General features: G+C 38.6%; 1 long non-coding RNA gene across 1 annotated transcript in view; it reads left to right on the top strand.

The window, feature by feature from the left end:
* Positions 1–1,637: 1,637 nt before the first annotated feature.
* LOC113599093 (uncharacterized) overlaps positions 1,638–15,154 on the top strand; it is a 70,467-nt gene continuing 56,950 nt past the window's right edge. Inside the window, exon 1 of the long non-coding RNA XR_003419827.2 lies at positions 1,638–1,747. This is a non-coding gene — a long non-coding RNA (uncharacterized LOC113599093). The remainder of the gene's footprint in view (positions 1,748–15,154) is intronic.

Raw genomic sequence — 15,154 nt, 5'->3', positions numbered from 1 at the left:
TTCCTTCCTTCCTTCCTTCCTGTCTGTCTTTTGGAGACCCAGGGTTATTACTGGGTCTATTATCTTTTGCTAGCTCCCATGAATCCTGGCTAGAACACTACGTGCTTTAACCTTTTAAAATGCAATAATTTTAGAAATTAGTCAGAACATATATTCCCTGGGCTTGTTAGCTCAAAGAAACATTTTATATGCAGGAAAAGATTAAGTTGTAATATGTTTTATGCTGTAAGAGAAGGAAAAAAACTGGATGTGCGAATCTATTGCTGGCAAATGATTATTTTGAGTAAGATATGGAAAAAGATTAGAAGTGAGGTTTAAAAAAAAACATTGCTTTGAAAGCAGGTGTCACACACCACCTCCTTCTCCTAGTAAGTATAATTACTCGATTTCCGGTGAAGTCTGTGCTTCCCAAGTGAAAGGAGAAATGTGGAAGACATTTCAAAGAGTTTTAGCTGTGTATTTTATTTATCTATCTCTTGGTCGTCTTTCCTAATCACGGAGAAACCCTTGTCTGATTAATAAACAATTTCTGGCTCTGTTTCAGAATCTGGCTGCAATACATTTGCTATTTGATATCTGAGAGATGTACAACATGTTCACAGTGAATTCTCCAACTGAAAACAGTAGAGTTCAAATAAAGTCAATTAATTCACAGAGTGAATGGATTGAAGCCCAGAATCGCGTGTCTTGTGGAGGCCTTTTTGATTCACTTGCCAAAAGATATCTGTTTATAAATGCATTAAATGTAACTATTTGGTACTATAGCAGTTACAACCTGATGTGATTTTTTTTCTTCCTGTGTTATGGCTAATCTTAGATAATTGAGTTACATTTTACATACATTTCAAATGCTCTTTCTACCACCCTCCTTCTCACTATAATTCTCTCACATCTTCCTGATTTAACATAGAGACCGTTTCTCTCATTTCTTCTCGTTCTCTCTCTCACTTTCACCTTCCTCCCTTCTTTTTTCCTCCCCCCCATTATCTTCTTCCAGTTCTCTTACTCTCCATGCTTTCCTTTTTTATCTTTCCCACTTCCTCTTTCTTTCCTTCTTTTCCTCCCTTCCCCTTCTCCCTTCCCTCTACCAGCATCCTCACCTGGGGTCCCTGAAACTGCTCCCCTGCAGGTGTATGAACACCCTCTCTCTGAGCACACCAGGTGTCTCATTCTCCTCTACTTCTGTTTCCACCATGCCCTTGTATGGTGTGTCTGAGGTGACCCTCAGCAGTAAGTGTTCATCGTGGCCCTGGATCTCGCCTAACTTGCCTATATGCCTAGGTCCTGTATCTATAGCTGGGTGTGTTGCTGTTGTTGTTGTTTGAATTTTTTTCACATTAGTTTCCTTTTTTTGTGTGTGTGCCAGTCCATACTGTGTGTGAGCCCTGGCTTAACTCTTAGCCAGCTTAGCTATTGACCAAACATCTCTTTTTAGGCCTCATTTTTTTTTTTAATTTGGGTGCTGCTGTCCCTGATACGAAAGAACAACAAATCGTTATCATATCCTGAAAGGTTTGGTAACCAGGATTCTGAATGAGTCTTTACTTTGTTTTCAAGTGCAACAACCTGCTTAGAGATTCCCATAGCTGTTTCCTTCACATGATATTGCATGACATTGGGCTCCTTCTTTTACACCAGGTCGAGGACCCATCAGCCTTTCTTCCACCCTCCCTGGCACTCTGTATTGAACCGTGGAACACTCTAGTAGAAACAGCCAAACAAGTTGCCTCTGGTCATTCCTGCATCAGTAAGTTCTATTTTCCTCTTTCACCAAATCATCCTGGTTGTATTCCTTCCATCCTCTCTTTACCTCCAGCCCTGCATATTTTTTCCTCTTTCAGTAGAAAGATGGACAAGAATATGAAGCAGGAGAATAATGGACCCTTTCTTTCTTGAAACATGATTTTCTTTCTTTTTTGTTTTTAACCAACCTTTATTTTTTCCTTTATTCTTTTCCCTGTTAGTATTGCTTTTCTTTTTCTTTTTAAAATTGCTTGCAAACATCTCATCTTCACTGGACCTTTAAACGTTAGTATTCTTGAGCCTTTGGGACTCTCTTCTCAGTCACACCCTTTCCTGCTCTGATCTGATTCATTCCTACTGTTTTATAAGCCATCTTAATGGTAGTTTTGCCTAGTGATTTTTTCAGCACATCTAGTTTTGTTCATTTTGTCTGCTTAACGTTAATGGACCTAGGTTCTCAAATTAGTAAATATCTTCCTTGAGTGATTTGGTGAGCTTCCCATGGTATAGTGTTTGCAAAATTTCTCTGTAAAGCATAAAACACTAAATAATAATGGCTAACATTTACAAAGAAAAATATGTATGCCAGCAATTCCTTTAAGCATTTAATTTAATTTATATATTTTTAAGAGAGAGAGAAAACATGAGTAGGGGAGGGGACAGAAGGAGAGAGAGAGAGAGAGAGGAAGAGAGAGGGAGAGAGAAAATCTTAAGTAGGCTCCATGATCAGCACAGAGCCTGACCCAGGGCTTGATCCCGCAACCCTGGGATCATGATCTAAGCTGAAATCAAGAGTCAGGCGTTCAACCGACTGAGCCACCTAGTGCCACCCTTTAAGCATTTTATACGCCTCTTTCAGAGACTCATCACAGCTTCCTATGAGCAGAAACTGCTATTGTCCCCATTTTATAGATGGCATAACTGATGCTAAAGGGCATTGTATTAATTGCAGTATTTGCAGGAAAAAGAAACTGACTTGTCTGATTTGAGAAAAGGGAATTTTTTAAAAGAATCGTCATGTTAATTGGAAAATCAGATTTGGAAGATGTTTACCAAAAACAGGACCCAAAATCAACCCTAGAAAAACTGGGTTGTAGTGGAAAACATTGTGACTGCCAACACAGAACTAGCAGTTACAAGACACTAGAGACCGACAGCTGGAATGTTATTTTGTGATGGTAACCTCCGAATGAGAGGATTTCCATGGTGCTGCTTCTTGGGGTTATGAACTTCTAATTGAAAGCCCATGGTGGATTTTGCTGGTCAGCAGACTCAAATGCTCAAGTCCTACCTGCCTAGGAGACTATAAACGCAAGCATTCAGCTTCTTTAGCTTCTAAGGTGAGAATTAAGCTATGCTCTAACCAAGATTTATAAGGTAGAAAACATCCCAAACATGCAGAAGAGGTTTAGATAATAGGTAATTGAAAAGAATGGCAAATGTCCATTACAAGAATTTGCCCCAAGTCACAATGCTGAGATGCTAAAGGAGGGTTTGCTAAGACCCAGGAATGAACTACTTTAGCGTGCTACTTTGTGGGCTAGAAATGGGAGCTGGTGGAGAAAGCTATTTAAGCAAAAGCATGGAATCCTAAAATACAAGTGTTGAAAGGCTCCTTAGAGGTGACCTTGACTGGAATTCTTTATAGACTCCCCCGTCACCCTCCTTGAGACACATTGTCTTTACTAACCCTAGTTTGGCTAATTCTGTTCCGGCAGACTGGTGCTGCATGTTGATTGGAAAATCAGATTCAGAAGATACTTACTCACCACTGCTTCTTAATCTTGGCATCCGAGCTCCTGGTTTGGCATCTCTCTCTTAGATTTCTGAGTTTTGGCTTGTGTTGTGTGTTTGGCTCCAGTTACTGTTTCCTGCTAGATAACATTCTTTTTGTAAGTATGTGTGTTTTTTAAACAAACATGTAGTGAACTCCTCTTATCGATCAGGCTCTTTCATGGATATTATCTCATTTATCCTAATTAATCCTTATCACAAATTTGTAATGGAGGCACTAGGAATGCCATGTTGCAGATAAAGACACTGAGGTTTAGGAAGATTAATTAATTTGCCTAAATTGTCACAACTTGTAGATTTATAAATAGAAGGTCTGGTATTTAAAGCCAGCATTGTCTGACGTCTGAGGATGTCCTTAGTTCAACACGTCATCTCACTGTATCTTCTGGTTACTCTATTTCACTGACCACCGTTGACAGATAATGGAGAGACTTCATGCTTAGAGGGCTCCCCATGACCCCCATTCCCTTCACCCAATACCTGATAAATTGCTGTTTTATTCCTTTATATACTAAAACACTCTTAATATCTGAGTGGTGAACATCTATTTTCCATCTTCCTTTTGGATAGCAACAGAGGAAATTAGACTTTTCCAGAAGCCAAGTTTGAAGTAGATGTTTAACTTTCAGATGTGTTGATGAGAGCTTCAGTTAATCCACCTTTATACCATTATTGATTAATAGATTAATCAGAAAAATATACATCAAACACGTACTATATTATAAATATCATGTTTCATCTCTTTAGGGTTTTTTTTTAGTTCTAATTATTTTTCCCTCTATTTTTCTTTATTAAGGTACAATTGACATATAATATTGTATTACTTTTAGGTGTACAACATACTAATTTGATATCTGTATATTTCTCAACATGATTACCACATTTAGTCTTGTTAGCATCCATCACCATTCATAATTATAATTTTTTTCCTTGGGATGATAATTTACTATATTAACAATTTTCAGCCACCAGTTCTCTGCATTGATGAGTCTGTTTCTGGTTTGTTTGTTCATTTGGTTTTTTTGTTTGTTTGGTTGGTTTTTTTTTTTTAGATTCCACATGTAAGTGAAACCACAAGGTATTTGTCTTTCTGTGACCTATTTTACTTAGCATAATACCCTCTAGGTCCATCCATGTTGTTGTAAATGGCAAGATTTCATTCTTTTTAGTGGCAGAGTAATATTCTGTGTGTGTGTGTGTGTGTGTGTGTGTGTGTGAGAGAGAGAGAGAGAGAGAGAGAGAGAGAGATTCAAACTGCTGCCAAAAAAAAAGGAAAATAAGAAATTCTTGAAGTTAACCAGATAAAGAAAGTATTCACATTACATATGGAAGAAAAAATAAGAATTACAGCAGATTTCAGAAATCATGCACACTGAGAGATAATGGTATGACATCTTTACATGCTGAGAGAAAACCCAGAGAGGATTTCTAACACCAGCCATAACTGAATAATTGAAAATAGGTTTACTCTTTCACTGAAAACAATTAGGGAACCTGACAAAATATTTAAAATAATTTTTCAGGGGCACCTGGGTGGCTCAGTCAGTTAAGCATCTGATTTCGGCTCAGGTCATGATCTCATAGTTTGTGAGTTTGAGCCCCGCATTGGGCTCTGTGCTGACAGCTCAGAGCCTGGAGCCTGCTTTGTACTCTGTGTCTACTTCTCTCTCTGCCCCTCCCCTGCTCACATTCTGTCTCTCTTTCAAAAATAAATAAACATTAAAATAATTTTTCATACATGGGACAACAGGTACTGCAGAACAGTAATCTCTTAGAGAAGGAGAGAAAAATAAGGTGATTGTCCTGACTATCTGTTTGGAGGAATTTTCTGGACTGTGGTGCAGATAAGGGAACCCCACACATAGCATGGCATTTTCACTGAGTTGTGGGTACAGGGCTAAAAGTTTAGAAATTATAAGTGGTAAGAATTTTCTAGACAAATTATGAGAAAGGAAAGGGATCTATGGATAGAAAATCTCCTTGAATCCTTGGCTAAATTTAACCTATTCATGTATAAAGATAGAACAAAAACAAATGCCATTAAGATGTAAGCTAAATAAAAAGATGCTCAGCATCATTTGCCATCAGGGAAATGCAGTCAAAACTACTATGAGATACGACTTCACACCTGTCAGAATGGCTACAATCAACACAAGAAACAACAGGTGTTGGCCAGGATGTGGAGAAAGGGGAACGCTTTTGCACTGTTGGTGGGAATGCAAACTGGTGCAGCCACTCTGGAAAACAGTATGGAAGTTTCTCAAAAAGTGAAAAATAGAACTACCCTGTGACCCAGCAATTGTACTACTGAGCATTTACCCCCACCACACACACACACACACACACACACACACACACACACACACAATACAAAAGCACTAATTCAGAGGGAAAAAGATTCTTACTGTTGAGAACTAATGGTTACCAGAGGGGAGGTAGGTGAGGGGATGGGTGAAATAGGTGATGGGGTTTAAGGAGTCCACTTGTTGTGATGAGTACCAGATGTTGTATGGAATTGTTGAATCACTATGTTGTACACCTGAAACTAATATAACATTGTATGTGGACTACACTGGAATTAAAATTTAAAAAAGGATATAAATTAAATAATTCCAAGAGCTCACTCTGGACTGGGAGATGTTTGAATACAGGCATACTTCATTTTAGTAAACTTCATTTTATTGCACTTCACAGATATTGTATTTTTTACAAATTGAATGTTTTTGATAACCTTGCATCAAACCAGTCTAACAGCACCATCTTTCCAGGGGCGTTTGCTCGGTTCATGACTCTATTTCACGTTTTGGTTATTCTCACAATATTTCAAACTTTTTGATGATTATTATATTTGTTATGGTGATGTGTGATCAGTGATCTTTGATAGTACTATTATAATTGTTTTGGGGTGCTATGAATCATACCCACACAAGCATGAGAAAATTAATAATAGACTAAAGAAAGAGCAAAATGAAACTTCAAGATTAAAAAAATGTAGTATTTGAAATGAAAAATAAGTTTGCTAGATGGAATTAGACAGCAGATTAGAAAATGCAGAATAAGAGGTCAATGAAGTTGAAATATACAAATGGAGCCACAGAGAGGAAACAGGTTTAACAAATAAACAGAGATAGACCACTTCTGCTTATCAAGTTGGAGTAACAAAGACTAAATTTACTCTCCCATATGAAAGAACCAATAAACACCTTCCCAAACCAGCAAAAACCCAGTGATTTTCAGGAAAGGGGTAAATATAAAGTAGGCCCTATGATCTTGCTATCTTGCTGCCATGGGAGTTTCCAGGCCATGGTATGGCTAATGGGAGTCTACATGGAGCCCATTGGACCCCTTGAGTTGAGGTGCTACAGATGAGCATCTGTGGAGACTAAGACAGGCTCAAAAGTCAAAGTACTGGAGAGGGGATAGCTTTACAGAATGAGCCAGAGATCTGTAGAGGATGTCCACTGAATATTCAACAGCTGCTGTAGAGGATCTCCATGGAATATTAAACAGATAAATCAGCTCATACTTGTAGGGATTCTACCTGAGGTAAAGGAAAGAATGTCCTGAAATGATAGTGGGAATAGTTCATGGCACACATGCCAGGCTGGGAATTGTGCCCATTTCTACCAGTCAGAGTGGAAAAAAGATCAGACCTTATGATTCATCACCAAGATTTGGGTTGAGCAGCCAAAGAATTTGCCTCCATAGTGGAAAGTAAATAGCTTCATACAGAGCTCTGCTCTGATCTCACCCAATATGTCTTTTTTTCTTAATTTAATTTAATTTTTTAATTTACATCCAAGTTAGTTAACATATTGTACAACAATGATTTCAGGAGTAGATTCCTTAATGTCCCTTACCCATTAATCCCATCCTCCCTCCCACAACCCCTCCAGTAACCCTCTGTTTGTTCTCCATATTTAAGAGTCTCTTATGTTTTGTCCCCCTCCCTGTTTTTATATTATTTTTGCTTCCCTTCCTTTGTGTTCATCTGTTCTGTGTCTTAAATTCCTCATATGAGTAAAGTCATATATTTGTCTTTCTCAAACTAATTTCACTCAGCATAATACCCTCTAGTTCCATCCACATAATTGCAAATGGCAAGATTTCATTCTTTTTGATTGCCGAGTAATACGCCATTGTGTATATATAAATATACACACACACACACACACACACACACACACACACACACACTACATCAACTTTATCCATTCATCCTTCGATGGACTTTTGGGCTCTTTACATACTTAGGCTATTGTTGATAGTGCTGCTATAAACATTGGGGTGCATGTGCCCCTTCAAAACAGCACACCTATATCCTTTGGATAAATGCCTAGTAGTGCAATTGCTGGGTTGTAGGGTAGTTCTATTTTTAGTTTTTTGAGGCACTTCTATGCTGTTTTACAGAATGGCTGCACGAGTTTGCATTCCTGCCAGCAGTGCAAAACAGATCCTTTTTCTCCGCATCCTCGCCAACATCTGTTGTTGCCTGAGTTGTTAATGTTAGCCATTCTGACAGGTGTGAGGTGGTATCTCATTGTGGTTTGGATTTGTATTTCCCTGATAATGAGTGATGTGGAGCATTTTTTCATGTGTCGGTTAGCCATCTGGATGTATTCTTTGGAGAAGTGTCTATTCATGTGTTTTGCCCATTTCTTCACTGGATTAATTGTTTTTTTTTGGTCATTGAGTTTGATAAGTTCTTTATAGATTTTGGATACTAACCCTTTTGCAAATATGTCATTTGCAAATATCTTCTCCCAATCCATCAGTTGCCTTTTAGTTTTGCTGATTGTTTCCTTCATTGTGCAGAAGCTTTTTATTTTAATGAGGTCCCAATAGTTCATTTTTGCTTTTGTTTCCCTCGCCTCTGGAGATGAGTAAGAAGTTGCTGAGGCCAATATCAAAGAGGTTTTTTCCTGCTTTGTCCTCGAGGATCTTCATGGCTTCCTGTCTTACTTTAGGTCTTTCATCTATTTTGAGTTTATTTTTGTATATCCACCCAATGTATCTTAAAAGCAAGCCTGAAAGGACCAAACTGTTTCCAATTAACAACTTCAGCATTCAAGAAGAAAACTCACAAATTTGATATGATACAGAAAGTATCAAACACAAAACATGATAAAGTCACAATATTTGGCATTAAATTTAAAAATGGCAGGCATATAATAAGGAAGGAAAATATGACCCATAATGAGTCAAAGAAAATCAATCAATGAATATTGATTTAGAGCTAACGAAGATGCAGAATTTGCAGATGTATTAAACCCATTATAACTATATTCCATATGTTCAAAAAGATAAGTAGAGACATATAAGATATAAAAAGGCCAAAATCAAACTCCTAGAGATTGAAACTGTAATACCTGAAGTGAAAAATTACTTAATGGGATTAATGGTTGACTAGACATTGCAGACCAAAAAATCAGTAAACTTGAGACATAGCAATAGAAGCTATAAAAATGAAACACAGGAAGAAAAATAATTTAAAAAATAAAGAAAACTTCCAGAAGCTGTGGAATAACTTTAAGTGGCCCAATGTAAATATAATTGGATTTCCTGAAGATCAGGAAAGAGAAGGGACAGAGAAAATATTTGAAAAATAATCACCCAAGCTGTTCCAATTGGATGGATATTGTAAACCCACAGACTCAGGAAGATTAATAGATCTCAAGTGCAAGAAACATGAAGAAAGTTACACCAAGGAATTTATAATTAAATTGTTCAAAACCAGAGAAAAAATAATTAAAGCAAATATATAAAAAGAGACATGAACAGAGAAACAAAGCTACAGATAACAGCATACTTCTTGTTAGAAACACTGTAAGTGAGAAGAAGTGGAATGCAGTCTATAAAATTTTGAAAGATGTCAGTTCTCCTAAGTGAAATAAATCAGTCAGAGAAAGGCAAATACTATATTATTTAGCCATATAATAATACTTGTGCAATGTATTTGAATCTGTTTTGCAGCTTAGTAAAAAGTTAAAGCATGTTAGATTATTATCTAAAAAAGTAAATATATTGAGAACTAAATTAAAATGAAATTTATTATTGAGTGCTTAAAGAATATCTCACAATATAAATACCCAAATTTTCAACCTCAGTTTTGCAATCAGAAAGCTGGGTTTAAATGGCTTTGAATGATTGGATAGGTTCATGAATTTCTACGAAATATTTTTTGGGGGTAGGAAAAAACTGTGGTCTAGATAATATTAAGTAATATTATATAGGTGAAAACACATCCCATGGTTTTTTGTAGAAGTGGTACACATTGTTAATAAAGAAAATCACCAATCTTGTGAAGGGGAATGGGAGATGAGAGACCAGTGTAGACATCTTTGCAATGTCACTGGGGAGAGATATCAAATACTGGAACAAGGATAGTGGTGGTGGGATTGAAGGCGACTGTATACATTCTGAACACGTAGAGATAAAATCTAGAATAAAGCTTCTTGTTTTTGGTGGCTGTAGCACAGATAAGAGCATTTTACTTGGCAGGCAAGAAGCTAAGTTTTGAGCTTCCCTTTCTTTGAAGATTCCCATTCTGTGAAGGCAGCCAAACCAGGGATAAGATAATGCCTTTGTAGACAAAGGCCTGGAATTGCTTTGACTTTCAGACTGATCCCAGAGGGTTTGTCCAAACCTAAATGTTTAGCTTAGAAAGTTTAACAATCGTGTGAAGGATGTTAACTCGGCGTATGTGGGTTTTTGAGTAGTTGCTGGGGTACGGGTGTCTCAGTTGCAAGTCTGACCTCAAGGAACTCACGGCTAAGTGGGGACAACAAGTTCTAGCCAAAGATGATTTCAATACACTGTCACACGTACCAAACCCATGGGCTGTGGGGCTACAGGAAAAGTTTCCTCACTTGTGCGAAAATTGAAAGCATTTAAGACTTTGTGCCTGAAAATGCTAAGCCATGTTTTCCAGTGAAGAAAATGGGAATTATAATGTAAGGAGGCATTAGTTCCTGGAAAACACTCATAGAAACAGTTGTTTGACACTATCATTTTTTTAGCTTTTGTACTTCCCACCTTGAACTGGTAAAAATACTGGTGTTTCCAGAGGTGTTCGTAGATGTTGTATTAAAAAAAGAAACAAAGTAAAACAACACGTAACACAACGATTAAGCAATTAAATAAATTTTTTATTGCAGATTTTCTTGGATCATTTGATTTACTAATGTGAATTGCTAGATTCAAGACGGATGTAAACATAGTGTACATCATTTTCCAGACTTATCTGACCACAGAACACCTTTTTTTTTTTTTTTTTTTTTTTTTTTTTTTTTTTGGTAAGATCCCAATGAACATTTCAAATATGTGTTCTGGGAACAGTTTAGGAAGCATTATTATTGTATCCCATTTGTTTCTTAACTTTTCTTTTGGCATCTGTCAAGGTTATTGAAAAGATATGTTCATATTCAACTTCTCCTGCTTCTCATTCAAGCTCTTTCTCAAGTGACCAACATCTCATGCCGAATTGCTTTCAGACTTCCGATAGGAGAAAACCTATCATTTCCCCCATAATATTGCAGCAATCATACAACAGCCTGGATCCGGTTAGTCCGTCCAGTGCCATAGCTTCCCCAGTCCCAGGCCAGGGCCTCAGGGTATTCTGAGCAGAGACCACTCCAAACTAGAGCTCAGTTTCCTTGGTGCTCAGTCAGCATCTACACCTCAAAATCTCAGATGCCACCCATATAGCCCCTTTTGCCTCCCCGGGGCCCACAATATAGCTTTCTTGGGAAAGAGTCTGGGTAGCCAACGCTACATGAGGAGGCTTGATGTTTGTCCTCTTGCAGCTCAAAATCTTCCTTGAGGGGCTGAGCAAACTTGCACGCCCCCACTAATCCCCATTATTGCCTACAGACTGTCTCTGAGGTTCCGTGCTGCTTACTTCCCATGAGGCTGATCATTAGCATCCTTACCAGATAAAGAAACCAAAGATTAAAAGTTGCCCAGGGTCTTAAAGTGGCCGAACTGGCACCCAGATCAGAGAGAGATGACTCCAAAGCCTGGACCCTTAGGTCCCCATCCTTTATCGCTGTTTGGTGCCAAATATGCGTGGCCGGCTGATGTTCAAGTCCTGGTTTACAGAGAGGACTCTCTTCCCTCTCCCCATTTGAATGCCTCACAGTGTAGTTCAGAATGTCTTTATTTTTCTTTTCTTTTCCCTTTTTGAAAAGGACAATCTCCAAGAAAACCCCTTGAGGATTCCTCACATCATCCCTGATCCAAATTCTAAGTGAAGACTCCTTTTGAGATTTGGTGACTCATATTTAGCACCACATTAAGATGCGCCCTCTAAACTTGGGATGTGAGATTGAGGTCCCCAAGCACACATTCCAGGCACTGAGAAAGCACTCCCTTGCACATGCCCAGTGAAGAGTATCTCCTTACAATCTCTATATACTACTCAGATGTTCCAAAATTTAACTGTAATAATTACTTTATTGGATGGCTATTTAGCATGACATACTTGATAAAAACCGTGTCTGCCCGGTACTTTTGCATGTTGTAATAACTTAGTTTATTATTATTTCTGACAATAATAATAATTTCTGATGGTATGAATGAATTCTTTATGTTTTTCTAGTCAGAAACTCCTGCTGCTAATCAGATCCTTCTGAGTATTTCACATCTAGTTTTGATCTCCATGCCATATCCTTGGGGTGGGGGGGAACATGTAGTTTTAATTTGATCATGAAGTTTACTGTTTGAATAGATTTTTTTAGACTTCAGGCATGCTGGTTATTTAAAGTGACTCAGACAATATAAACTAGGCTTCCTGACATTCCAGAGACTTCAAGGGTCAGTGGCTTCTGGCAAGGGCCCCAAAGTCCTCTATTTGGCCTTAACTAAGTTGGCTCCAACACACCAGTTCTTTAGCATTATGTGCATGGTGAGAGGATTTCAATAAAGAATATTCCAACCTGGAAGCGCCTGGGTGGCTCAGCTGGTTAACCTTCAGACTTTGGCTCAGGTTATTATCTCATGGTTAGTGAATTTGAGCCCCACATCGGGCTCTGTGCTGACAGCTCACAGCTTGGAGCCTGCTTCAGATTCTGTGTCTCCCTCTCTCTCTTCCCCTCCCCTGCTCATGCTCTGTCTGTCTGTCTCTATCTCAAAAATAAATAATTAAAATATTTTTTTAAAAAGAATATTCCAACCTGAAGCCAGAATACCTATGGCCATGAACTGCTAGAAGAAACTTTCTCCCTGTCATTCTCTTTTGGAATCCTGTAGCCCTTTTATAGATCTTGCTATTTTGCAATCACAAAGGCATCTGTTGGTTGAGAGACCTCCTTGTAACTGATATGTTGAATTTCTGTTACTCTCATGGTATACTCCATTTTACAGATGATGGAACTGAGGTAGAACAGGGGACTTACTCATTAAGCGACTTACTCATTAACTGCTATTTAATGATATAACTAAGGTGTAAACTTGCAGTTATCATATATGCACAATGAAGATTTATTCTTTTTTAATTATTTAAAAATGATAGAGTGCATGAGCAGGGGAAAGAGGCAGAGAGAGAGAATCTTTTTTTTTTATTTAACGTTTATTTATTTTTGAGACAGAGAGAGAGCACGAACAGGGGAGGGGCAGAGAGAGAGGGAGAAACAGAATCTGAGACAGGCTCCAGGCTCTGAGCGGTCAGCACAGAGCCCAACGCGGGGCTCGAACTCACGGACCGTGAGATCATGACCTGAGCCGAAGTCGGACACTTAACCGATCGAGCCACCCAGGCGCCCCAAGAGAGAGAGATTCTTAAGCAGACTTCACACGCAGCATGGAGCCTGACTCGGGGCCTGATCCCACAACCATGGGATCGTGATCTGAGCTGAAATCAAGAGTTGGATGCTCAACTGAGCCACCCAGGCACCCCATGAAGATTTATTCTTAGTGTAAATATAGCATTCACTATACTCTACTCACTGTTCTATTAGGTTGAATCACATCAAATTACTGATCTTTCACCAGAAAACAGTAATTTTATAGGCTTTAACCTAACATTTGTCTCATCTGATCTTAACAACAGCATTAAGAAGCAACTGCTGTTACTGTCATTATATAAGAGAGGAAACTGACCCTTAGCTAAGTTATATAATATGCACAGGGTTAAATAGTAAGTGGTATGCTTTTTTTTTCCTTTTTTTTTTCCCCACCAAGCAATTCTTCTTCACCATGACCTGGTGACTATGATGAACTGATGTGACATTTTTATTGTCCCCAGTGGTGGCGATTTTGAGTTTGTTAGTTCACTGACTTCATTCAGTATATTGAGCACATGCTGTGTGTGTGAATCATGTATATTCAACCTTCGAAGGAACAATGAGGTGGGAGATTAAGCTGGGTATTCCAGATTTGGGTTAAAAAAACAACAACAACTCAACGCCATCTGAAACAGATTTTCTTTAGTGCCTATGTAGGTAGATCTTGAAGACTGTTCCTAAAGTATTTAGAAATTGGTTATTATTGGAGCAATACGTAGCCTTTCAAAGTTTTTTTTAAATTTTCTTTAAAAATTTTTTTTTCAACGTTTTTTATTTATTTTTGGGACAGAGAGAGACAGAGCATGAACAGGGGAGGGGCAGAGAGAGAGGGAGACACAGAATCGGAAACAGGCTCCAGGCTCTGAGCCATCAGCCCAGAGCCCGACGCGGGGCTCGAACTCACGGACCGCGAGATCGTGACCTGGCTGAAGTCGGACGCTTAACCGACTGCGCCACCCAGGCTCCCCTCAAAGTTTTTATGTCTAAAGTAATTTCACTTTCTGGGTAGTGCGACTATACCCTTTGGATATAGTGTAGATTCTGAGGTATTTGTTGCTTTTGCTGTTCTCTCTGCCTGGAATGCCCAGTTATTTCCTCATCACAAATCTTTTAAGTCTTAGCTCAGTGGTCACTTTCTTCAGAAGGCTTGTCCAATTTTCCCAGCTATAAATGAACTATTTTGGTTCTCATTGCATTTTTTTTCACTTTTCATGTATCACTAGTCACCTTCTCTCCTAAATTATGTTCATTTGCATACCCATCCATCCACCATTCACTATACATCTGTAAAGTTCTAGTCACTGTTAAAGGCCCTGAGGATACAGAGATGCAGAGACATGGTTCCTCTTCAAAGACCTATTAAAGGGACACATAAGTAAACAGAATATTTCAATACAACTATCATACTCTATTTTTATTCCAGCTCCACACATCTGAAAGTTGCATTCCTATCATAATGGACACTTATGACCATTATGGCTATGATTCTGGTGGTTGGTGAGGACTGGTGGGAGGGGAAAGGGGGAAAAAGGGGGGTAAAGGGGGAAAAGGGGAAGTGACATGTCCCCCTCACCCCAGAATGGAGATAAGAAGACAGGAAACACATGATGCATGTCTCTTTAGTCTAGCCTCCTCAACTGGGGATTAGTGTGAGACATTAGCACAGGTGTTATTGCCACAGAGAAGAAGTATGTTTCCACCACACTTGGAACATCCTTGAGGGTGGTGAAGGGAAGACTTCTGGGAGCTGATATTTGAATTAAATCATGAAGACAAGTTCACTCAGTGAGTGCAGGAGGGAAAGAGGTCAGGTAGAGAAGACCTGGAGGTAAAAA

The sequence above is a fragment of the Acinonyx jubatus genome, chromosome C1 (assembly GCF_027475565.1).
Source record: "Acinonyx jubatus isolate Ajub_Pintada_27869175 chromosome C1, VMU_Ajub_asm_v1.0, whole genome shotgun sequence".
Lineage (NCBI taxonomy): Eukaryota > Metazoa > Chordata > Mammalia > Carnivora > Felidae > Acinonyx > Acinonyx jubatus.
This window is presented reverse-complemented; position numbering and strand designations above follow the sequence as displayed.